This window comes from Lycorma delicatula, chromosome 4 (genome assembly GCF_047948215.1).
Source record: "Lycorma delicatula isolate Av1 chromosome 4, ASM4794821v1, whole genome shotgun sequence".
In the NCBI taxonomy this organism is placed as follows: domain Eukaryota; kingdom Metazoa; phylum Arthropoda; class Insecta; order Hemiptera; family Fulgoridae; genus Lycorma; species Lycorma delicatula.
Genome location: NC_134458.1, coordinates 47,567,207 through 47,594,808, shown reverse-complemented (window position 1 = coordinate 47,594,808; position 27,602 = coordinate 47,567,207). Strand labels below are relative to the sequence as shown.

At 32.8% G+C, this 27,602-nt stretch overlaps 1 protein-coding gene across 5 annotated transcripts in view; it reads right to left on the bottom strand.

Annotated features, from left to right (window-relative positions):
• rhea (Talin_middle and talin-RS domain-containing protein rhea) overlaps positions 1-27,602 on the bottom strand; it is a 345,464-nt gene that overhangs the window by 209,424 nt on the left and 108,438 nt on the right. For 2 of the 5 annotated variants that reach the window (XM_075362858.1, XM_075362859.1), the window contains one exon: positions 24,729-24,781. The exons of the other annotated variants lie outside the window; for them this stretch is intronic. The gene's annotated coding sequence lies outside the window, so the exon portion shown is untranslated. The remainder of the gene's footprint in view (positions 1-24,728; positions 24,782-27,602) is intronic. 5 annotated transcript variants of the gene reach the window in all.

The following is a 27,602-nucleotide window of genomic DNA, read 5'->3' as shown; positions in this document are numbered from 1 at the left end:
TTTCTAGTGAATATTTCCGCTTGAACCTAAATCCAGGAATAATAATTATACAAACAGGGTGTATTTTAAGAACGGGGATATTGATGGCAAACTGTAAGATGAGGCAAACTGAAAATCCCACAGAGCGTTACTACACAAACTTATCAGTGATACAGATCACCGACCCTACTACATCCAAGTAATCCGCGTGAAAGCAACGATAGCTGAATATTTCAGTATCGTTGTTCATCACACAACAAAAAAGTTCATATAGGCCTGGGAAATGCTTAAGTTTCGATCTAATCATCCGTTTATTTTTTAAAAGAGATTCATAATCCAGAAGTGGATACAGATACTTTTATTTACAGTAAAACGCTTAAAATTTTATCGGATAAAAAAATATATTTACTAAAATAATGCTTAAAAAGATGTTAACAATTTAAGAATATCATATCGTTTCAAAATTAATACTAATCTCGTAGAGTATATCGGTTTTTAAGTATACGTACAAAAATGTGTTAAAATGTCTTAATTTGTTCTAGAGATAAGAATTTCTTTTTAATACATAGAAGTACATAGACAGACAAGTAGAAAATATGCGTTTCTGGACATACATATTAACATAAACATGTTTCCTTGTACAGATGTACTTAAAACATATTATCGGAATATTGGACTAACCTTTTTTAAAGCATTCCGTATAAGTGCAAACGTTTATGAAAACGTTAAAAATCACATTCAAGGTCACCCCACTCACAGCAGCATTCCAGGAGATCCCGATATAAATTTAAATCCCCCATCTATCACACCAAAAATACATATATATATATATATAATATACATGCGTGTGTGTGTTTCTGGTACATACTAATAAAACATAATGGAATAATTTATTAAAATTAAAAAAAAATGTATATATTATTTATTTTATATATAGATTTAGTCGAGAAAGAAGTTCTTTAATAATAATTGCTGCAGAAAATGTCTGTAATAAGTGCGTTGTAACATAATCATTTTTACACTTATTCTGCATTGCTGCTCGTAAAATGTGAGACCGTCTAATCAGTTTTTTTTAAAACTACTGTACTGGAGCGAAATATTTAACCAAATTTTTTATTTAAAAATATCAATTGCATCCACTTCGCAATAGTGACAGTTTGTTAATATCGTACATACTTTCCGTTCGGCTTTGGACAACCCTTCCGTTTTTTAATTTTGAAAAATAAACATCCATGACTTAAATAGTTACTATTACAAAAATTACCGGATAGTCGGAACAACTGTTCCGAAGACGCCCAAGGTTGTACTGGATAATGAAAAAAGATCCGTCGGTAGCAGTTGATAGGCATATTTTTAAACTTTTTCCAAGTTTCTTAGTGAATTAAATTCGAGCTTAATTATAATTTAAAAAAAAACATGTATATTTATTTTTTTAGAGGAAAATTTCAAAATTAAGTAGTAGGTTAAGACAAAAATAACTGTGAAGTAAAATACAACAGTCTCCGATTACTTACAGTTGATTAGGAAACGAATTATGACGGTTTCAAAGTCATCGCAAGAATGTAGCATACTAAATACAATTCTCAATATGTTTTTGTTGGTACGTACTATCTTGTTCGCCATAATGTTTATGGTTATGTTATTACGCTGTAATAGTGTTGTTATTTTCAAGATTTTTTATTCGATTAACAGTTAACACAAATTTCACACTAAATACTACTCATTTAACTACACAATACGAACTATTCTCCTGTTTACGAAGTAAAACAAAAACATTTTCAAATGTTCAGTTTTTAGCACCCCTCCCCACAGACCGGGATCGATCATCTTCCCTGGTGTGGAGACCGGGAGCCCATTACTCACACTGCCGGATAATTAATACACCATAAACATTATCACTAATTACTTTTGTTTTTACATTTTGGATGGGACGTTTATTCAAGAAGTAATAATAATCCGTAACTGAATCGGTAAATTTTATTCGTCGTCACTCCACCTACTGAATAAAAACTATCAAATGATGAAGAGAGAAGGAAGAAATAAACACGCTTTCGGTCCAGAAATTAATGTAAATGAGCAGAAACCGGCACGAACGGACAAAGAGAAGATAATTACATCTGTTTTTGTCCGAAGAATAATCCATCGACTGTTAAACAGATCTAGTATTGCTTTAAGCCTACGACTAAGTAAGAAAAAAAAATTTTATTTCTCTGCTTTTCGAAATGACTTCGTACGTTCCCAAACTTAATTCTAAGTTTTCGAAGCAATAAAATAAAACATCTGTTAATAATTTCTCGAGCTTAAAAATAAGATTTATAGAACAGTTACTTTTAATATGCTTTTGTGTTCGGATACGAAAAAAAAATTTTCATATCACCTCTTCATCTTTTTAATTAATTCTTCTTTTTCTTATTCACTGATCTTGATCTCATCACCATTCTAATTGTTGCACTTCATTAGCGATTAATTTCACATGATGATGATAAATAAATTGATATAATAAATTATTTAACCCATAATACAAATTTTCCGGCCTTAATAATTTTCCGGCCCTTCTTTATCTGTTACATTTAATCTGATACAGCCGAGATTTCGTCCCACTCGTCTTTCTTAAAACTATTACCGATATATACATTTTTACCGATTCAACATGTTTTTAAAATGGCCATCGAAAAAATCAGCAAAGTATTTCTATTCGAAAATTCAAAATTATAAACAATAATGTACACAGACGTACTGACTTAAATACATTAGTTGCTGTAAGATTTTTTTTTTGAATTCCTGAAATTGTCAGTGTAACGAAAGAATTATTTTAGTTAAGATAATTTCAAAACTGAAATCTATAACGATAATGCAGATTTACATAATCTCTTAAAAAGATGAAAACAGAAAGTGTATAACGAAGAAAGAGAGTATTTAATCAAATAGGCAAAAGGAGATGACCGTTTGACAACAGAGATCGGAATGCCATAAAAGAGAAGGACAAGAAAGGAAAATAGTTTGAGAGTACGGCTTATGCCGAAGAAATGGAATAGAATATCGGTCTGGACTTGCAGAATTTTACATTAAATATAAAGTAGTTATGACGAATGATCATTTAAAAATTATAAAATCTCTTGCGCAAATCTACGCAAGTAGACCGACTTTTCGTTATTTTATTTAGTTTCCTTTTGAAAAAGTATCGACTCATTCTAATCTAAGATTTTACAAAGATAGATGAGGAAATAAATAAGAAACAGAAATAAATAATCGAGAAGCAAATTAAAATAAAACTATACTCAAATATAAATAATTTTAGTATACTGTAACAAAAAAATCTGTAAAAGTTGTAATAATTCTTTCGCCATCACTATTCCGCAGTCAGAAACGCACTGATTTTAGAGTACAACGCACTGCATAAGTTCGATGAACCAGCAGACCATGAATATAAGCACAAAGTTTCAACTCACCACTGTGAGTCACTGCATAAACGCGTATGAGAAATACAACACTACAAAGTCAACAACATAACCCTTAGATAAAAAAAAAACCAAAAAAAACACTGAGTAATCATGACCTTCAAAGTTGGTGACTCTTCCCGCATACCCCGAACATACTGCTAACAATAGATACCGCCGATAAAGAAAAAAGTCAACGGTTCAACTTGCAGCATCATAACGAACCAGGCTTTCTAACTTGCCCCGCTCAATTTTTTCGATCTTAAAATTAAGCGTACCTCAAGAACGACTCAATAAATTTTTAAATATACAACTTCAGCTATACTACTACAGTATCTCAATAAAATTGATCTAGTAGTTTTGGAGATTTTCGAAACACAAAATTTTACGCATAGGCCTATAAATAAATAAATATTTATATGCATACGGAAACCAAAATTTTACCATCCCCCTACTCAAACCATGTGACCGAAAGTAATACCGTACTTTTATATACGAAAAGGTGACTAGAGTACATAAAATACTTTTATGTACTCGAGATAAGAGAAGGTGGACAAATATAAAAGACTGAAGCGGAGATCTCGAAATTAAATTGTGCCCTAAAAAACCTAACTAGGAGCTGACACGGATAAGGGCTACAATTTAGTCCTGATGAAACACATGTTGCGATTTAAGGAACTAAAAAAGATACTGACGATAGGAAGGCAAATTACGAAAGATTGATATCTATAACTAAAATCGTCGAGCAACAGAAAAAAAAGCTTATACAAATATCTTCCACCGATTTTGAAATATTTATCGTAACGGGATAGCAGTTTTTACATTCTCTCATCGTTAAACGAAACCGCCAATGGAAACAATTAATCCCGCAACTCTCTCTTAATGAACTAACCGCTGTCGAGAGGCTGACCAGAAAAGAATGTCGTTAGAAACAGAATGAAAATCACTAAGAACCAAGTCCTGGGTATACTACGTATTTTTCCCGACAAAAGTGATTCACAAAGCATCTTCGGCGGACAGATCATCACAACATCTGATAATAGTTTAACGGTCCGACAAAATACCACATAGAACGATCTCGAAATTTCACGGCGATGGGCCAAAAGAAAAAATTTAGAGCTCGAAAAGGAAGGGCAAGAGATAAAAAATGTTAATCCCTCTTTTAATTAAAATTTGTTGAAATCTATTCCTTTAATAGCCGGGTATAGTACCATCTTCTGTGGAAAAATTGATCCGGTTTCTACCTCAATATATTTAATTCACAAAACAGCTTCGAACAATTTTTAATTCCCCGAAGTACCATAAGAAAGCAAGAACCCGGAACTAATCGGGCGCGGAACGCAACACCACTCTGAGCCCCTTTCTTTCTTTTTTCCTGTTTAGCCTCCGGTAACTACCGTTCAGATAATACTTCAGAGGATGATATGTATGAGTGTAAATGAAGTGTAGTCTTGTACATTCTCAGTTCGACCATTTCTGATATGTGTGGTTAATTGAAACCCACCACCAAAGAACAGCTATATCCACGATCTAGTATAAGTCCGCGTAAAAATAACTGGCTTTACTAGGACTTGAACGCTGGAACTCTCGACTTCTAAATCAGCTGATTTGGGAAGACGCGTTCACCACTAGACCAACCCGGCGGGTTAACCACTATGAGCTCCGGGTTCACCATACCGCACTCCACAGCCCACACATATATGCGTGTATAATATAAAGAACATACGCTTCAATTAACGACGAACGATAGGTAAACCTAACTGAGAACCATCTGAGCGTAGCGGTTAGATAAAGGTCCTAATAATGGATAACTATACTCATAAATAATTAAATGAAATGAAAAATTACTAACAAAAAAATTGTAGTAAATAATACATAATTTTTATACGTATATTATACGGGAAATAATATGACGTTTAACCACGCTACCCAACAATTCGTATTATATTTAAAAAGATAAATAAAATAATATCCACCGATCAAAAAACACAGTGTGTTTTGATTAATGACTACGCGCAATCAATTTTCTTAAGTAAATACCATATTCTTAAAATCCTACACTCACAAATCAGAAGCTCCTTCCGTTATTTATGTACCATAGAACACATATACAAAACGACGACAAAATTACTATATAAACTGATTTCAATTATGTTGAAATAGTGTTAGATGTACATCATGAACTTATTATCTTGAATCCAAGACAATCGTACACGAAGTGAAATAAAACGGATAAAATTAATTAATGGATCTTTTTTTTAATTCTTACAACAATACATGTTATGTTACACTCCCAAAATCAATAATTCTCGTATTTTTAACGCGCTCAACCTCCCCCCCTTACTCTTTTATTATATATATATATATATATATATATATATATATATATATATATATATATATACACACAGTGCGCGCGCTGCACGCGCACGCACGCACACAAATAAACCAGAATATGCGTGATTATCGGTATGTCTCTCAAAATATCGGATATTAATAATAATGTTATATAATGATTTACTAAACTGGGCGAGAACACGTTATTTTTTCACCATCTGTGCATTGTATATTTATTTACAGCCGCTGAAACGAAAGGATTTCTGCTTCAACCCCGCCTTTGCTTACTTCAATTAATGCTTACTTCAATTATACTTCAATTAATACTTCAATTACGCGTTAATGATAAACTGTACTTTTAATAAAACTTAAGGAACGAACATCTGAGGTATTTTTAACTAGACATAACAATTTTCACGGCTGAAATCATAACGATGTTTAATATTTCTGAACCGTTGGGCCCTGTATTCAAAAAAGAAAGAGTGAAGGCTGAACATCACCTGTCATTTCGGTAGGTTTGACGTACTGATATTTGCACAATAAAAAAAAGGCGACTGAAAAACACTTAATTCCTCATCCTCCCAAGTTTACTCTACACAAGCAGTAAATCTGGCATGGAATCTTGTATTTTCTGACAATGGCAATTTCATAAGTGACTTACGATTCATGTCAGGTCGATTGCAAACGTTACTCTTATGAGACTTAATACAATAAAAAAAAAAACTACATGCATCAACAATTACAAAGTTATCATTATTATTCCACTTGTAGTCGATTATATGTGCAATGCGATAAAAAGGTGACAAGCAAATAATTAGCGACGATTAATTTACTGATAATTAATTTCTATTGAACACTATTGCGTTCAATAAGTATCGCTAGACCGAAAAAAATTATCACATAAGTACTTGTTCCGACACGATACCCCCTTATAACAAGCTTAGAAAGATGGCGTCACTCCAACATGACTGGGAATATAGTTCATTATATACTGTCTGGGTCACTGTTAACCTACAGATTTTCCTAGGCTCTAGCGACACAGCAGTTTATTATTCGAAGTTTTTATGGATTTCTATAAATCATTTGTTGACGATCTGTTTAAATAAAACCTTATATCCTAATGAATATCTCTTTCTTAATTCAAATCATTAATTTAAAAAAGTATTTTTACCTTAAAAGATATAATTTTTACCCCCATCATCTGTATAATACACGAATACAAACATAAATTTACGTTTAATTCAGTTTTATTATTAATAAAAAACATTAATAACACTAGCAGATTACGAGTTTTTAATATAGATTTCCAGAAATTTAATTCAGAAGCTATATTTAAAGGACACCGTTATAGATTTGTTAACGTATCGCTTGTTTATTACGATAAAATTAATTTATTATTGATAGTAAATTAAAATTGTTATCTTTATCATTAACGTAAAGTTTTTTGTTATGCTGATATTATCGTATGCGGCATTTTCGTGTTATAAGCCTAACAGTTAAGTTTACGACACAATATTTTTCTTTTAAGAGCAGATTTGAAATACTGCGTAATCTAACTTTCCGTACTGAACGTTGTAAGTAGATTATAAATGAATAAATAAATAATATTGTCGTAACTTAATTATTTTAATAAAGAGAAAAATATGGAAAAATAATTTATTTAAGATGAGCTTAAATCAAATAGTGATTTGAGAGCACCATCAGAAGTAGTGCAAGCAGACATCGAAGACTACGTTCCACATAAAAACAAATAACCTTAACTATAAAAGAAAGTTCCTGTACAGGTTCCACACTGCTATTCGCATTAAGAAATCTGTCTTAATCGATTTAACAACGAGATCGCTTTCCGATTCTTGTTCTTCAAAGGCATGTAGGATGGAGTTTTTCCTAAGGCAGACTTTAAACCAACAAGAAGGCCTCTTGATTTTTTGCTTCCGCATACGTAATGAATTCTGCTGAACAGGCCGATGACCTTACAATCAAATGATACAACATAATTAAGAAATGCCAAGAACCTTTCATGATGGTTCAGTCTAGGTTCTTTTTAGCAAGAATAACAAAAACATAAATTTGCTACAAATTTTGAGAAAATACAGATCATTTCAACATATGCTGCACATAAATCACTAACATCACACACACACACACACACACACACACACACACACACACACACACACACACACACACACACACACACACACATACACACACACACACACACACACACACACACACACACACACACACACACACACACACACACACACACACAAACTATCGTATCTATACGGAATAGTAGGTAAATAAATTACTAGGCGAATTAAATGATTTAAAAACGAGTTTAACGATGTTATACAAGAATATTTGTCGTAGTTTAAAAACCATAGTTAACGCCCAAGATAGGGATGGATTGCTAGGCTCAGCGATTGTTTCTTACTACGACTTCCTCTCGCAGTACTCTATTACCCTCCACCAGTGGCGGCTCGCGTATAGGCACTATGGAACTGCAACACCCCCTATTTCCACTTGATATTATCGATAACATTTAATACAATGAGTCCTTTTTTCTTTAATTCTTTCTTTATACTTGCACAATACATAATCCTTAAGCTTAGTGTCAGTAACCATCGCCTAGTTTATGAAAAAGATACAAAAATCTCTTTGTATCAAACTGTGCGCTTCACAGTTCCGGCGACGTGATGTTTGGCTGTTGTGCGCATGCGCACACAGAAATCTGCACGCGAGGCTGCGAGGGAGAGAGAGACTGTCGCTCCTGCAATGCCGACCCTGGCGTGCTGGTGGAAGGTAGTCTTTTTTTATTCCTTTAACCGTGGCCTTAAAAAGGCCCAGAAAAAATTTTCTGGTACAGCACCCCCACTAATTTTAACCACGAACCGCCACTGCCCTCCTCTGTATGCTGTAAGCATGTCAACACTACTTCAGATTTTCCGCGTATAACTACAGCGCAACAACGTATTTACGCTTTACAAACTAAAGTATTGAATGCGGTAATAAAATTTAATATATCTCTTCGTTCCGACTAAAATTTTAATACGAGTATTATCTTGTTCATTCAAGTTCTTTAGAAAATCAAAATGTGACGTCAAGAGATAACGAAGTGATACAAAAGAAACTTCATATTTATAAGTAGTGATGGAGCAATCGAGCAATGCCTTACGTGGCTGTACGCAAGCATCGCGTTGTTCTTTTCATGTTGTATGCCCTAAACGGTTCTTGATTCCTAATTCGCCAATCTAAAGAATTCTGTTTTTTATTACATACTCGTACTTCAGACTGACAAAATGTTAGATCGAATAATTTTTTTGTCTTTCTAAATCGATAACGTCATAATTATCACTAAATTATAAAAACTGTTTTGAAAGAAAAACATACGTATGTATATACAAAACAAGAACAATAACATATCCCAAGGTTAATACCAGTTAAGGATATGTTTACACACATATATTTTCGCTAAGATCGAAAGAGAATAAACATACCTGCGGCCGAATGTAATATTAAAAAAATAATAATTTTTTTAAAAATAAGAATAAATAAAACTGAAACTTTGTCGTTATGACAAATAAAATCTGACACTTTATTCTTTCAAAATATAATACATATACAATAAAACTACAAACAAAAACATTAGACAAGGTCAAATCATTAAATGTAATCATCAGCCTAACAAAAATTTCTTACTGTATAAGGAAAAGTAAATATTTTAGCAGAATATTCTTAAAACTTTCTTTGAAAACATAAACAAAACAACGTGAAAATATTAATAATAGTAAAAACAACTAAACTAGATTAATAAGTTTTTATTTATTTAAACAAGGGAAAAACGACATAAAAAATCTATTAATACGCATTCATTCTGAAGTTTGCTAAACTTAATAAACTGAAATTAGATTCATATAACTCATAACTATTCATAGTTTGCATAACATTCAAAACAATTTTGATACAGTATGATATTTTATGGAACTGTTGCTTTATTCTTTAATTAAATACAATTTTGATATATTTTTATAACTTCAGGCAACAAATATAAAATATTGGTGCGACATAGTAGCAAAATTCTTTTTTAATTTTATATTCGGTACAAAAAAAAATTAAATTTACGTTACCTGTAATGTACCCGCTGTCAGATCTTAGCTAAGAGCTGATTTATAGCTAGTACAAATGTCAAGTTTATAGTAAAGTTGGAACAGCAGGGGTAGATTATTAAGATCCTATTTTAGCACAATTTAAATTTTATACGTCGCTAATCAATAGGTCACACCACAACTTCATTAAAATTTAATGTTATTTATACAGTAACAAAGCGAATTGGTGGTCTGCTTTCAACCCAACTTCGTGACAACACTGTAATAACATTTACAAACTCGATTTACGGACAAACGTTTCAATGACAAACAAACATTACACGTTTGATTTACAAACAAACGCTATGCTCCCAATGATAACGAAATATTTGAACACTAATTTATATCTCTTGAAATCAAACAACCGCGTGTGGTACACCCGAGTACCACACGCACCATTTTGTCCGGGATGGTTGCAAAAATAGCCTGCACGTCGTATATGGATTTTTGGATTTCATATAGATGTTAAAGTAATCAATAAACATAAATATATATATATATATATATATATATATCAATCCATAGAAAATCGTAATGCAAACTGCTTTGTTTTAACTACGAATCTACATCAGTAAATAAAATGATTTAGGTAAACGAAAAACTTGGCCGAGTAATTACCGGTATTAGAAAATTAAACTCTTATCTACGACCTGTCGTAAATTTATCGGAAGCTATCCTTTGGATTTTTCTCACACATAGGCTATTCTTATTTCATACAAAAACATTTTTATCGAACATATTCTGTACTGATTTTACGATCAGTTTTCACTGTGACAACGACCGCTCAGTACGTAAAAGTATTGTATTCAGAAGAATTACAGAATGAGTGAAAAAAGAGACTGAGTTCATTTAGTGTTGCAGAAATGTTAAAAATGTTATAACGTGTTATTTCTTACGCGAAGGTGGATGGAAATCGTGGCATAAAATTTTATACGGTATTTGTGAGTGCGAAAAAAGGAAATGAATTTCTCATAACCGGATAAAAACAAGAGAAGCATTTCGGCGGAAAACGCGAAATACCCGGAAAAAAGAAATAACATATGAAATGTACGTCACGTAGGATATGCGATTTCTACAGAAATTTACCAGATGAATTCCCAGGAGATCGCCGGTGAATTAAATATCGGTTAGGATAAATTAAAAGCTAGTGTTAACTGGATAAGCCCGATATATTTTTCTATTCGAAGAACAATAGCACAGCGGCTACTAGAAGCATACGTAGATAAAATTAAAAACTTTCAAGGTACGTCATAAATTTACGAAAAAGGAATAATTATTCCCTAGTCAAATCGGGAATGCGGACCGAGCACCGGTGGCTTTCGAAATGCCATCGACAACAACAGTTGAAAGTAGGTAGAAAGAGTGTTCGGATACGAACTGCCGATTACGAAAAAGTACGCTGCTACCTGGTGCTGACAATATTTTCGGACGAGAATTGCTCCTGTATGTCATTTTTAAAACAAAACATTTACCGTAAAGCAAAACAATTCCACCAAATATTATCGGGTTACCAGAAAATAAATGGATAGAGGCGCTAGATTAAATGCGAATGGGAGCGTCAACCAGGCGCTTTATTACGAAAACCTCCTTCCATATTTGTATTGCTAATTTTAGGGGTCATACGGCCCATGATGTAAAGCGAAAACTGATTGCAGGAAAGTGTGATCACGTTATTATTCTTGATGGAATGAAATCTTTTCTTCAATTTCTTATGATCTGCGTAAACCGACTATTTAAAACCGAACTCCATAAACAATACACAAACTGGATGGCCGACACGAGACTACATGGTATGGTAAAATTAAGAAAAGGTCTTTGATACCTGAATTATAGTGGCTCGGTCAGAAATATCGGATGATATGATTGAAAAATCGTACAAGAAAATTGTACAGTGTATTTCGAACGCTCTCGATGGAAGCGAGGACGATTATTTGTGGTTGTGTGATTTCGAAGATAATTGCAATTCTACGGACGACGGCAACTCTAGCACTGATGACAGTAATTAAGGTAAACACCTGATATAATTTCTACGCGTTTAATAAAATAATTAAAATGTAAACTGATTTAATGATATTATACAAATAAAGAAGACTGTTAAACGTCCAATCTTCTCACGATTTTGTTAATAAAATCTAAAAAAGTAACATTTTTTCCAAACCTGGGTACGAGTGTATACAGTGTTTTACAAATGTAGGATAAATATATATATATATATATATATATATATATATCGATTGTATTTTCAACAACATTTACTACAACCAACCCGAAGAATATTGGGTTGATCTTCGCGCTACGGTCAACAAACGTTTTTCTAAAAACATTCAGAGAAGATTCTAATTCTCCTGGACATACAATGGCAAATATTTCCCTATAATAATAAGTTAGTAGGGGAAAAAATTAAAATAAATGAGCACTTCGCTCATTATAGATATAAAAACAAGAAAAATCGCCCGAGACCCAAACTTAAAATAGATAATGCGGATTTGAGTGAGATGTACATTTAGACAACTCTATCCCTTCTTCAAATCCACTTTTGGAAAATACCTCATCCGGAAAAGATCATTATTCACGGCTATAATGAGAGGTGTATCGTCATACCGGATGCGTACGTTTTTAAAATCATACCCGATATTTCTTATAACAGGCTAAAACTTATTGTTACAATTACAACATTTCGAGATAAAAGTTATCTAATATTACAAAATGCTTTATCTTAAATCTTCCGATTCTGTACAAACATTTTTTTTTGCAAATGCTATGCCTTCTACCACCCGACAGCAATTTTCCTGAAAACAATGAAGATTCTCAGCGTTTGTTTACCATATAATTTAGCATAAGTGTAGCCTCATCAAAAGGTTTAAATCTAAGTAAACAATGTGCGAGCAACAGCTACTTGACGAGTGGAAGAAACAGAATCTTCAATAAGACACAGTACAATTTATTTAACATCTGCAGCATCAGTTTAAGTTCGATCAACATTCAAAATGTTGGACAAATTTTTATTCACTACAATGAATTTCAGTCGATTTTGCAACTATAATACTGCACCTATGAGAAATATTTTGACTTTTCCCAACTTTTTTGGTACCAGGTGTCATACAAATAATAAAAATAGATGTGCATACACATACACACACACACACACACACACACACACACACACACACACACACACACACACACACACACACACACACACACATATATATATATATATATATATATATATATATATATATATATATATATATATATAAAATACACACGAGTAATTATAAAATTTATTTACTTTCATAACTGTATTATACTGGTAATATTAATTTAAATAAACAAAACTGTAGCAATGAAAACAGAATAAAAAATGTATTTTACAGGAAATGCTTTTCCACTTCCTGGAAATACTTAAAAATTCTGAGAAAAAACAGCTGATAAAACAATTAGGATCACCGATGAAAATCCAGTTAAAATAACAGAACATTAATAAATGAAAAATGGCAATTCAAATAATGCTTACTAGATATACAAAATTAGAAAACGAAAATGTTTCATTCTTAATAAAAAAAAATAACCCCAACTTCTCACTTGCAAAAGTAAACTAAAGTTCATTTACATAACTTGAAATAAAAAATAAAATAACGTAATAAAATAAATATAAAGGTACATATTTTTAAGAATATACATATATAATGTGTGTAAGAAGAGAACAATCAAATCAATTAATAAAATAATATTCTCATTAATGAAATAACCCATGATATAGCTAAAAAAAAAATTGAACGGTATTAAACTAGTATTAACATAGATTAAATTAATCGCTCTATTTTAATTTAAAGTAAAAAAAAAAAAAAAATGGCCAAAAGAATAACAGAAAATTTGAATTTTCTCGAAAATTGAAGATGTAAACAGTTACATAAAAAATCATGATTTTTTAAAAAATGTCTATTTCTTGATAACAACATTAATCCTTACGATGAGGAATATTGCGATTTTTGAAAAATCCCTTACCTATTTAAAAAAATGATTTTGTCTTAAGCCAAGTTTATTTCATTAATCGAAATATAATCATCGTACAGAATGATACAGTATTCAAGCAGTGTACAGTAAAACTGAACGAACGGACTACAGCGATAAAATGCGTAGACAGTGAATAATCGAAATTTTATGGGAATATCTTGTCGTTTTTTTCGTACGGGATATACTCAGAGAGAATATATTTTAATTTGCTTTTTTAAAATAATATTTAAAAAGCATTTAAAAATTAAAGAATTACTACTGTTTTTAAACCTCCTCTGCTCAGACAACTCTGGCAACGTTTTACACGTTAATAAAAATAAAAATCATTACAACGGTTCTTCTTTATTGCACTATTACCTTTTTTGTTTTTTTTTTAGAACTACCAGAAAAAAGTATTTTAATTAGTTTTCTTAACTTAACCCCTTTCTCTCCTTTTTTAGAATCCGGTAGCGTATTTTTCATTGAAAAAATCATATAAATTGTTTCCATTAGATTACTTTCTTTTTACAAAAATAAAATGAGCAATCAATTATTAATATAATTTGTAATAAAACAAATTTAAAGTTATACTAGCTGATTTCCAGGCGTTACCTGCGTATTTAATTATCCCAGACTTATATTAATCAGGAAAAGGAATCAAATCTATCTATAATGTAAAATCAAAGTAATTTTATTTACAGAATTTTAAAAGTATAAATTCAGTATAGAAATTATAAAGTAAAGTCTTTTACAGATTTACTATAATATTAATTCAACACAAACGTAATACTACAAACGACATTTTCGGTTTGCCCAGCAGGAGCAAGAATAGACAAATTCTTGGGTGAACCCACCCTTGAGCAAGCAACATAAAGTTCTACAGAGTTCTATTCGACTAAATTTGGTTTTAAATGTCATCGAGACTGTCACCAATCAGCCTAGCGTACCCGAAAACTATGGATTCCGCACTAATATCGGTCGTTTTCGATCATTTTTACATGTCCCTTCCCAACAACACCCATACGGGTGCTACGGGTGTCTTATCCACACAGTTTTTTTTCCCAAATAGTAAGTCATATGTGTACCAAATTTGGTTTAAATTGCTCCAGGTGTTTCTGAGTTATCCTGGAATATACACTTCATACATATACATCCATTTATACATAAATACGTATGGAACTATACACCCCGTTATAATTTTTACTGTCTAGTTTTGCTTAAATCTAAAATAATCTAATTATTTATAATTTTATTTCCGGGTTTTCAATTTCCATTCTTCTTAAAAGAAGATCGATAGGACGGGCGTACACACAAATTTAATTTACTAGTAATAAATAAACATTACTTTAAACAAATGTATAGTTACTACCAAACCAAACAATTTTTTTCTAATCGATCTCGTATTTCAAAATGAATACAAAACTGTCCCGTTGTGAACTTCAAAAAAAAAGATAATAAAAATAAAAAGTGCCTAGTTAAAAAACAGAGCAGCAGGTAAACGGGTCAATAAATATTACGGCAAACTGCCAAGTACAGTATTAATTTTGCCTCGTCCGATTGAAAGTCAGCCAAAACTTAAATTGTGAATTGGATAACAACTGTCACACAGAGAGGGGAGACGGATGCTAACCTTTCGATTTAATATTTTAACGGCGCGAAAGAAATTACATCGGACTTAACAACTAAGGAAAGGATGATACGATTTTCAGCAACTTCGTATGCGGATACAAACGGGTTGAGGTGTATTCTCTCCGGGGTTTTCAAGTTAAGAGAACGGGAACAAATGATTCCAGGGACTTCAGTCGGTTGCAGATGTACCACACCCACATAACAAAACCATTCACTATACACAAAAATAGTACTTATACAGAGCGTTTCAAAATAAATATCGGGGTTTTAAAGCTATTACATATTTCTCAAGTTTCACGTACACTGGTTAATTATACATGAAATGAAACTGCAACTGAAACGGTTTTAGTTGTGCGCAAGCTCATAAACTATTTTCTGTACCTTCCGCAAGAAAGCATTAGTAGCAGAGAGGTGGCCCCCCTCCACCGACAATAAAAAGCGTTCTTTTTTTTGCAGTTTGCGAGGTGTGAATTTGTAATTAAAGTTAACCAGCGTTCTCTTTGAAGTTCCGTTGTGATCCTCCCAGAGACAATAACATTCGTAGATGGTATAAACGATTTTAACCGCTAGCTGTCTTTGTAAAGAAAGAGTGTAAAGAGTATAGGACGACCAAGAGTATGCCAAGACAATGAACGTATATGAGAGTTTTTTGTGCTAAGTCCTAGGAAATCCGTTAGGAAGGCTAGCCGCGAATTAGCAATTCCAGTGACGTTTATGTAGAGGGTTTTAAGGAAATGATTTCAACTGCGACCATATCGTTTTCAGCTGTTACAAGCAATAAAGCCTGCAGATTATGGTTTACGTGCTAACTACGCAAATGAAATGATGCACTGTGACGATGAAGACTTTCTTTATAGTGTCGTATATTCAGTGACGAATTAACATTCCATGTTAATGGAAAAGTAAACACTCATTATGTGCGTATCTGGGGATCAGAAAATCCCCCCCCCCCCCCAACTGAATACGTTATCTGAACGTATGTTCGTTACTGAATACGTTATCTGAACGTATGTTCGTTACTGAATTCAGTTTGTTATTAATTAAATAAATGTAAAATTTCTCTAAAATATTAGTTTTATAAAAATCATTAGAATATTCCACTTATCTCAAAATATAATTGAATAGGGGACCTTATGGCGTAAAATAGAAGTGTTCAATATTGAAGCATACTCCAGCGCCGCAAAATTAGCGGCTTGGAACTAAATAAAACCACTGTACTCTTGCGCGACGATAATCGTGATGTTAGTGATGTTTACTTTACTCAAGTCAGATAACCAAAAGGAAACCCACCGGGTTGGTCTAGTGGCGAACGTGTCTTCCCAAACCAGCCGATTTGGAAGTCGAGAGTTCCAGCATTCAGTTCCTAGTAGTCGGTTATTTTTATACGAATTTGAATACTATATCGTGGATACCGGTGTTCTTTGGTGGTTGGGTTTCAATTAACCACACATCTAAGGAATGTCGAACTAAGACAACACTTCATTTACACTCATACATATACTCATTCATCCTCTCAAGTAATACCTGAACGGTAATTCCCGGAGGCTAAACAGGAAAAAGAAAAAAAAGATAACCAAAAGAACGGTCATTTTCGCAACACAAGAAGAAATTTACGCACAGTTGTAGAGAATTTATATAGAGATCAGATGTATATTTATACATAGATCAGTGTTAAAAATACAAAATCAGAACACTTTTACTGCATCGGTTTAAAACGTGGTTTTATCCCTACTCTTATACTTATCTCGGCGCATGCGCCGTTTCATTTTATTTAGTTCTACCGCTCATTTAGTGGGGCTAGTTTATGCTTCAAATTTTACCAATTCCAGTATATGAGATCCCCTATCCAATTATATAGAAATCAGTGGAATATTCGAATACATCAATAAAATTGTTTAGATTATAATTATGTTAGTATTCCAAAATGTGTTTCGCGAAATTGGATCGATCTTTATTTTCTTTATTTATGTAGTTAATATGTTCTTTGATTCTAACTGAAAATCATCTATTAGTCTTACCAATATATTTTAAATCACAGTTTTCTCATTTTAAGCCATACAATCCCTTTTGTCTTAATTAAATTGTTATTATGTTTTGTTGTTTTAGAAGTATCTTTATTATTTGTATAATTTATTATTTTGTTTTTAGCTATATATGGTGTTTTTAAGTCAAATGATTTAAGTATTTTATTAAATTTTCTATAATTCATATTATATTCAATTTTAACATAATCTTTTCCAGTAATATTATTTATTAGTTTTATATTAACTATAAATGCATTTTATTATTTAGTTTTTTGTATGATTTGTTAACTAACTTTTAGACTATAACCAATTGTTACAGCGATATGTTTAATGCTATTTAATTCATTATTTAGTTCTATAATGCTATGTTTTAAATATTTTATTGCTCTATAAATTGAAGAATAAAAGTTGTTATTCTTTGATTCCAAGGAGAAAACGAATTAAAATGTATTATAATATCTTGTTTAGTTGGTTTTCTGTATACGTCTATGTCAAATTTATTATTAAAAGTTTTATTAATTTTTATATCCAAACAATAAATGCTACTGTTATTTTCCCGGTTTGCAGTAAATTTAATATTATTATCTACAGAGTTCATTTCTTTAACTATTGTATCCTCTTCAATATCAAGTTGCTGATTATAAATAATTAATATTATCGTCTACATATCTTTTGTATAATTTAAATTTAACCTAAAAACATAACTACAATCAGAAGAGAAAACTAAACAATATTTTTTTAAATCACAAAATTTATTTTAAAAAAATATATATATACGAGGAATATCTCTAGAGTACAGACCGCTGGATAATTTCTCTCTAAGGTTGGCGAACATGTGTCGTTCATGGCCACGCTAGTAATGTACACACTGAATTGTTGTCTGTAAGTTGTCGCGTTGTAATATCATTGATTACGTGTGAATTATTACGTTATAAAATGAATAAGAAAATCGATGTTGCCGCCGACTGTAAAATACGTGGAATCATCCGTTTTTTAAACCATCAAAACGTTAAGACGGCTGAAATTCAAAGCAGTTGGTCGCTATGTACGGTGATAATATAATGAATGAAGGAAATGTCCGAAAGTAGTGTGAAAGGTTTAGAAATAACAGAATTAATGTGCACGATGAAGAACGTTCGGAGAGGCCCTCGATAATCACCGAGGACTTGTTGAAACGCGTTGACGAAATCAGAAAAGATCGTCGCTCAATGATTTACGACCTGGACCTTCTTTTTCCTGTTTCAAGAGCTGTTATCGGTCGCATTGTTCATGACCATTTAGGCTTCAGAAAGGTTTGTACACGTCGGGTGCCGCAGGTCTTAACGGAACGTCAGAAATAAATCAGAATGGGATCTGCTTTGGAATTTTTGATGCGCTACACAGAAAAAGATGGTGAGTTCCTTAATTAAATTGTTACCGGCGATAAAACATGCGATTTCATACTACAAGCCAGAAATAAAATGGCAGTCAAGTGAATGACGTCATCCTCAATCGCCAACCATACCGACAAAGGTCAAGCCGCAGCCATTTGGACGCAAACTGATCGCCACAGTCTTCTGGGATCGGTTTGTACACTGCTGATTGATTTCATGCCGTGTGGAACAACTATAAATGCAGAAGCCTACTGTAAAACTATACGTAAGTTACGATCCGTCATTCAAAATCGGTGAAGAGGGCGGCTGACCGACGGCATTGTCCTGCTGCACGATAATGCACGTCCATATGTTGCGGGTCCGACACGTGATTTGCTGAGAGCATTTGGATAGGAATTTTACGATCACCCACCATATAGTCCGGACCTAACTCCTGATTACCATTTTTTTTAGTAAATTGAAAAAAGTTTTGAGTGGTAAGCGATTCGCGGGTGACGATGAATTTAAAAGTGATGTTAATCAATGGCTAAATAGACTGGCGGGAGAAGAATACGAGGAAGATATACTGAAGCTGGTGTATCGCTACAATAAATGTCTTAATTCATGTGGCGATTATATAGAGAAGTAGTTAAGGTATGTAATTTAAGAGAAATAAAAATATTTATAAAGTTTTCAGAATAATTTTTTTTGCAATGAAACGGTCTTTACTTTAGAGATAACCTCTCGTACATTATTATTCGATAAGAAAAATCCATTTAATAAGTCGGGGACAATTAAAAACGCAGAACGCGGAATGCAGCAGGACAGTATTCTAGGTCATTTAATCTCCTTATAATTTATTAACGAAACACCTCAATATCTGTAATCACCATAATAACTGTAAACTGTAATACACTGTAATCTTCTTCGAAGATGATATCATTGTATCTACTACGTCCAAAGATAATAATTACATAACATTATATAAAATTCTAAGCACTCGTTTAAAAAAAGTCATTTAAAGAATGAAATACTAACTTTAAATATTAATAAAAACGTTGCGCTGTGCTTCTCAGCTACATGTAACGCTGTTAATTTCTGGATAATATTTCTGTTAGGGGTAAGGATATTTCTTTTGCCCATAGGGATATCTTTGGGTGCGTTTATTTTACACGATAAATTCACGAGGGATAATTAAATCAATTTCAGCTGCAACAAAATTGGCCATATCGTTCCGATTTGCAGTCTTAGCTTAACAAAACGCTAAGCTATAGTGGTAGCCTTGAAAGATGGCGCTTGTATTTAAACTACTGTATCTCGGTTAAAAAAAAAATCGCACAATAAAAATGAAGGTATCGGCGGAAACTGCAATTATTTTTGCGCTAACTGGATTCACCCGGTTTTACCGTCATTACGATGTTATCGCATTCGTTTGAAAATTAGGGACGTGAAAAGCGGAAGACTCAACGATTTTTTACCCTTTTCTTGAAAACGTCAACTTTGAATTACTATAATATTAAAACCGATCGAGATAAAAATTTCCTGCTTTTTCAGGTAGATTAAACGATTGTTTCTCAGTAATTATAATTAAAATTTTGCCCAAAACTACTATATTTAAGCGTACAGGTCGTTTCATGTAAAACCATCATATTTAGGTTAACATTAGGCGTGGAAAAAAGAAATTTCCGCTAATATCAGGCATTAATTTTGTAGAATTCATATTTGTAGAGTTTAAATTATTAAACATTCGCGTTTTACGGTGAGGATCATTTACAGGATCATAAAAATCTATTTAAAACGTTACAATGTATGATGAAGCCGCCTCAGCGAGCGGTAGTCTCTACAACTGTGTAATACCTACTGTTTGTATTCTATTCATGAATCCTTTACACCACTACATGTGATAATCAGTATTTGTGTTATTAATTATATTATACATAAATAAATATATTATTATAATTAAGTGTGCATTTCAAGCCGTGCATGAAATAAAAAAGGGGCCTTACTTTACGTATATAAAACAAATAATAAAATGATAAATAACTAATAAAAATAATAAAACTGTTAAGAAACACGATTGTTTTAACCGTTCTTTTCTTATTTAATTATTATTATTATTTGAATACTGACCTAGGTCTAAAGAATCAAATTTATGCCCTTACTCATGGCTATGGAATTGTTGTGCAATAGCAGATAATGTTATAGTTGGATGTGTCAACTTCAAGAACTCATGTTATTTTTTTACGATTATAAACGGAGGGTCTTAACTTTATTCATTCGGACTTCTATGAAAGAGTTTTCACTACTGAAATAAAATATTGAAAATAAATGATGCGTAAGCAGTTACACATTTTTTTAATGACGAATAATTTTTAAATAAATTTTTATCTCAATCGGTTTGATTTTACAGTAAATCAAAGTTGACGTTCTCAAAGTGTTAAAAATCGAGAGTTTTCCGCTTTTCACGTCCATAATTTTCAAACGAATGACAATAACATCGTAATGACGGTAAAATCGGGTGAGTCCAGTTAGCGCAAAAATAATTGCTGTTTCCGACGATACCTCCATCTTCATTGTGCGATTTTTTTTTACCGAGATACAATAGTTTAATCACAAGCACCATCTTTCACGGTACAATTATACAGTGAAATCTCCTTATTCGCGATTTCGTTATTCGCGGTGCAATATTTTGCGATGTCTTTTCTATAATCGCGGCTAAAATTTTCCGTATTCGCGTACATTACATTATGTAGTGAGATTAAAAAATAAAAACATTAAAAGATTTAATGTACCCGGTAGAGTATGAACATGAAAAGGTAGAAGATACGATCCCTGGGAAACAGTCAAAATGTCAAAACGCTTACCGAAGGGAACTATCCCATGGTGTTACCAGTTTTTTGTAGGTGCTGATCCATCCTTAAATAGAAGCTTAATCTTTAAGCGCAAAATTAAAGATTCATGCAAGAATATACAGCAAAACTTCACATTGATTTAAAGACAAGAGGGAGAAAAGGAAAAATTACAAATTTTGGTAAATACAATCAAAACTACTGTAGGTTAGTTGTGTAAATTTCCTTTACAGTAATTTCAGTTTTAGCGTACGTAGTAGCACTGTTTTCTTTACTTTTTAAGGCGATTACAGAGTACGATTTGGACATGTAATACCGTATTCTAATAGAGTACATACTGTAGAGTTTTTAAATCAAACAGTTCGGTAAGTGCTTACGAGTAAATTAGGAAATATACCGTACTCCGTTAAATATTTTTTGTGTAATGTACCTAAGTACTGTACTAAATCGGTGCTTATAATTAATGTTGCCGTCTTTATTTCATCAATAAAATCCCCTAAGGAAGTACGCAAAATTTTTCTTCATTTTACATAGAACTTAACCATTCTTCCTTAAATGAGATTAGTTCCGTTCTATAATCGCGGCATTTTTACGGTCCCTAACCCCCGCAAATAAGGAGATTTTACTGTAGTTACAGACAATCGATTTTTACGTACATTTACTCTAAAATATAAAGTCTTGTACATCCTTCAAAAAGATCAGAACAAATTTGCAAGATACAAAGATGGCCAATCAGATCATTTTTTTGGGGTCCGTAAATATGAACGACGTTTGGTAAATTAAAATTTCCAACATTTCCATGCGTTTATATTTTACAAATGTTGAGTCGTTTTTTTATAATAAAAAAAATAAAAATAATTTATTCCAATAAAATAATACGTCACTTGTATCAAAGCAGACGATTGAATTATTTTCGCCTTAAACAGCACAATACTTCGGCCGATGAAAAACTGACGTAATCATTCTTCAATCTCTATTTTTAATAGATTTTTTCCATGGTCTTCCCTGAATTCCTCCAGGCAAATACTTTTAGTTATAAGCAGAAAGCATACCTACCGTTCCTGAAGTAAACTATATAATGTGTAATTGGGTAGATCACGGAATTAATGTTAGGTTTAACAAAATATCTATTTACTACGATTCGCACTCTTCTGTTGATGAAGAAAAAGTTGTGAATAGATCGCGTTTTTTTATTTTAAAAAATAAGGAATACAATTTTTTTTAAATCGAAATTAAATCAATTCTACCAACATTCTTATGGAGATATCCAGAAAAACGTGTTAGATAGTCTATTCTGAATGATTATAAAACCGGAAACTGACATATTCTAAATAAAGTTGTTTCCTGAAATTCCGTGTTCAGTAAGCAACCTGACACCTCTACTTCTTTTATACTGTACAAAAAATCAAGACGGCCATTATGTTTAGGTCTTCAAAACAATTCTATCCGAAAGGTCCCGTCTTCCGTCACGTAACACCGCTTTCTTTGTGCAAACCCTAAGCACACCAAACAAGACCCAAGTGGTCGCAGTCTCCGTAGGCATAAACCGATCCCGATTTCATTTTGGGTAGGTACCAAGGTAATCCACCCTGCTCCTTCAGTGAAGCACCTCGGGGTACGGATATATAAGAACGTCACATACGAGAAATGTCGGTTAAGGCCGAAAAACGGCAGGCACCATCGATCGGATAATGACCAAAATCGAGGTTCCCCGTACACCGAAGCGGAGGGTTTTGCCCATGTTGTTGGTCTGGCAAGTTCTGTACCGAGCACCAGTTTGATCTTTCGCATTGGATAGGGGAAGAGCCCGTGCAATTCTTAGCTGAATGCAAGAGACATTCCCTTTCGGTATGCTGCGGGTGCAGGACCATCACGGGCGATGCCGCCGGGCGTAGTGGACGGACTTGCACCCCTGAATTTCCTTGTCTGGAAAAAGGAGGAGATTTACAGGGGTGCAAGTAAGGCGGATTCGAAGGTATCGCTTGACCGCAGGTAGCAGGAGAGACGGGATCAGTCAACGAAGGGAAGATGGATCCACACGCTGATCTCAAAGGGATGGCTGGATCCAAATCTCCAGAGATGGCTGGATCGAAATCTCGGGGAACTGGGGGTACGAGTTCAGTCAGTTCCTTACCGATCACGGGTGTTTCAAAGCATGTCTGTGCGCGTAGACGTTGAGACCCTTTGCGTAATGTAACTACTGCAGGGATGAGAACACCGCAGGACAATCGGTGTTCGTGTGCGGTCGGTTCCTACAGCATAGGGGAGCATACTGGAAGGAATTCGACGTGATTTCCCCACATAATATCACGGGAACTATGCTGCGGACCGAACAGGCGTAACTTGTGGTATTGGTCAAGATTACCCGTACGAAGATGGTAGAAGAAGAGCAGGGATGAATAATTCCGCTAGAGACTTCCTTGGAGCTGTGTTCATATTAGAACAGATCCGACCCCAAGGTGGTGTACCGGAAAAAACCCTTAGCATGTCTACAAACATTAATTACAGTAAAACTCGGGCATGGTTTTAGGATCATGAGATCGGTACTGGTAATCTTCTTGGCTAGATTTTTTTTGTATTTTTACTGCTAACACAACAATCTTACCAAGATAAATTATAACTTCCGACAGTAGTTAACACTAGTGCAACTCCAGTTGCACCTAATAAGTTGTATTTAGTTATCTTTCACGTCAGTAAGACAACAGTATAGACGTGAGTACATGCTAACTCTTTCGCTTTTATGGCATTATTAAAAGAAATTTTTGTTCCCCTCTACAACATATGGCCCAAATCTTCTTGTGGAGAGTTATGGCAAATAGAATTTTTCAAATCGAAAAACCATCAACACAATTAGCCGTATCGGTACGATATAAAGAATATTTTACTGTAATAAAGAGTTATAATTACCGACTAGAAGGGATAAAAATCGAGATTAAGGAAAGAAATAATACCAGATAATAAAATGCAACATTACCTTAAAAATAGATATTCATTGGAACATGAAATTACTAGCCAACGCCCCCGTACCTGTTCAAACAAACAAGATAAATATTCTTTATTAATAATCCAGATATAAATACATCAAAAATACAAAGAAAACAAAATGCATTGTTACTGAAATAACACAAAGAACCAGTAACATGTTAATAGGTAAGTAAATCATTAGCAGCTTCAATAACATCAACTCAGTTATATTGTAACAACGTAAACCGCACCTGGACTGTATATAAATAAGCCAGCTATCATAAACATATATACGCGCGCGCGCGTGTGTGTGTATATATATATATTAATTCGTGCGCGCTTACGAACGACCTACATGCAACAACATAGAGAACAAAACACTACCTGCATGTTAACCTTGGTTTCAACAACCGTTTCCTTTTTGGCACCCTACGCACGCACGGGAACCTGCACGATTGCGTGAGCGGCAGATATCGTTCGGATCAAAATCTAAATGCAGCTTCCTCCATTTGCATTACCATTCAATAACTATTTCTATACAGTTTTATTTTATTTCTATAAAATTTTTCGATCAAATAAATCCAATGTATATTATTATAAACTCTACCGGTGATATTGGATTACATAATTGACCCGTCTACATCCTACGAGTATTATAAAAATACCGCGGAGAAAACTGAAAATTAGAGAATTCCATTCTAACAACACCTATAATTTAATTATAAGATTATTGACTTACTGGAATAACAGTTCAAAAACAGAAACTTTTTTCTAACGCTACGTTAAGAAGTGTAAGATGTCTTAACTTATGAAAAACGTACACGGAAGTTTCAGTCTTCGGGAAATTATTTTTGAAAATAATGTCAAACACTGACATTAGTAATTTAATAATTCCAAGAAAATATTCGAGCATGATTTTTTTTTAAATGTATTTTCCACGTTGTTACTGTGCTTCAAACCCCAAAAAAAACGTATGAGAAAAGCAAACACAACGGGCAAAGATTTCTTTTTTTAATTCTATTACAGTTACGAAAAATCGTTCTAATAAGAAACGATAATATAATTTTAATTAAATGAACTGATCATTTAGTGTAAATTAAAAAATTATCTGGATTTGGTAAAAAATTACATACGATCACTTGAAATATAATCTTCGGTTCACCAAAGAAGAAAATATTCACAAAATTACATGCCTCCCACGAACCTTTTTAATAGTCATTGGAGAGCGTTTGTATTGTAACAACTATAATATTTGACCAATTACGGTATACACACACAGGACATGAGGGTGAGAGATATTTCTTCATTAAAATATGACTACTACTTCTATATAAGTACATTTTATCAAAATTAAATTGGAAGCTTGTGTAAATTACAATAGTAGCGTAGAAAAATTATTAAAATAATTTAATTCTCCCAATCCACAAAAAAATAAACAACAAAAACTCTTGTCACACTAGGTGCGTCAGAAGGGAGGATTTCCGCTTTTAGTTAAGAAAGAAAGGATGTTGCACTGCAGTAATGATTTTTGAAAATAATATTGCTTTCGGAGTTTTTTTTTTTTTATTTCATCATGTTATGTTAGTATCGATGTGTTCTTTTATAGTACTGCGAGGTACTATGTAGTTCTTCAATAAATACATCAGACTAGTATATTTTTTAGTTGTTTCTTCCTCCTTTTCACATTGTGTCGAGCTGAAAATCAATAAGATATTATTTCAACAAGGTTTAAATCATTCTACCAAGTTTCATCAAAATCGGTTAAAAGCTGCGCACAGTAGAACGAAAAAAGCTGAAAATGTACCCAAAAACCCCGTTTTTTTGCTCTAACTCCGATTCCTATGAACCGATTCGTTTGAAAATCAATAAAACTCTATTCCCAAAAGGTTTACATCACCATCACCAATTTTCCTCAAAATCGGTTAAAATTTGCGTCCGGTAGAGCGGACGAAAAAATATTATACATACATATATGTAAAGACACTGTAAAATCGTGTTCAGGTGACTCCAAAACGAAAAGAAAAGCTGGTCCCCCTCCGCGACACCCCCTTGCAAAATCTGACCGACCGCAGCAGCGATTTCTACAATTTTTTGAAAATCCGTTAAAAAATGAAAAAAGCTGGAAAAAAGGGTAAGATGAAACAGGAACCCGTGACTACAATTCGACTCCGGTGCAACTTACTGCAAAGTATACCGGACCACTTTCTAAGGCGAATACGGAAAAAATTTAATCAACTTAAACTCACCTTCTCAACACCACTCAAATCTAAACAACTTCTTCTACTCCCGGGATAAAATATAATCTAAATATTCAGAATTTAACATTTTTCGAAATTTTAAAATATATAAACATCATTTTAATGTTTTTAAAATTAGTTTAAAAAAATTAGTATAAACGTAAAAATAAATGGAAAGTTAAGTGATAAATTGAAAAATGAATGTTTAGTGATAAATTTTCAATTTATCACTGATAAAAGGGTTAAATTTTAACATCTACGCATATGCCGGAAAATTTCAGCAACTTCGTCGAAAGTTTTTTTTACAGTTTAGTTATAAATTTCACGACCTATTCAAGCAAACAAAATTTTCTACAGGCTTACATTTACGCAAACTTTTCATAAAACAGGTCGACAAATTTATTTTTTCTTTTATTTTTGTTATCATGTTTTGCTTTTTTTACGTTAGTTATTCTATTCGTGTTCAGAAAAACGTTGAACAATGGAAAGTTTAAATATTTTATAATACGGAGAAATAAAAAGAGTACTATCGGTAATTAAAATAATAATTAAATTAAAGCTTTGTACTGTAATTTTTCCACTGTTTATTCTTTGCATACTTTGTTGAACGCAAAATTCTTCTACACTTCTTCTTTCGCTGTTAATTA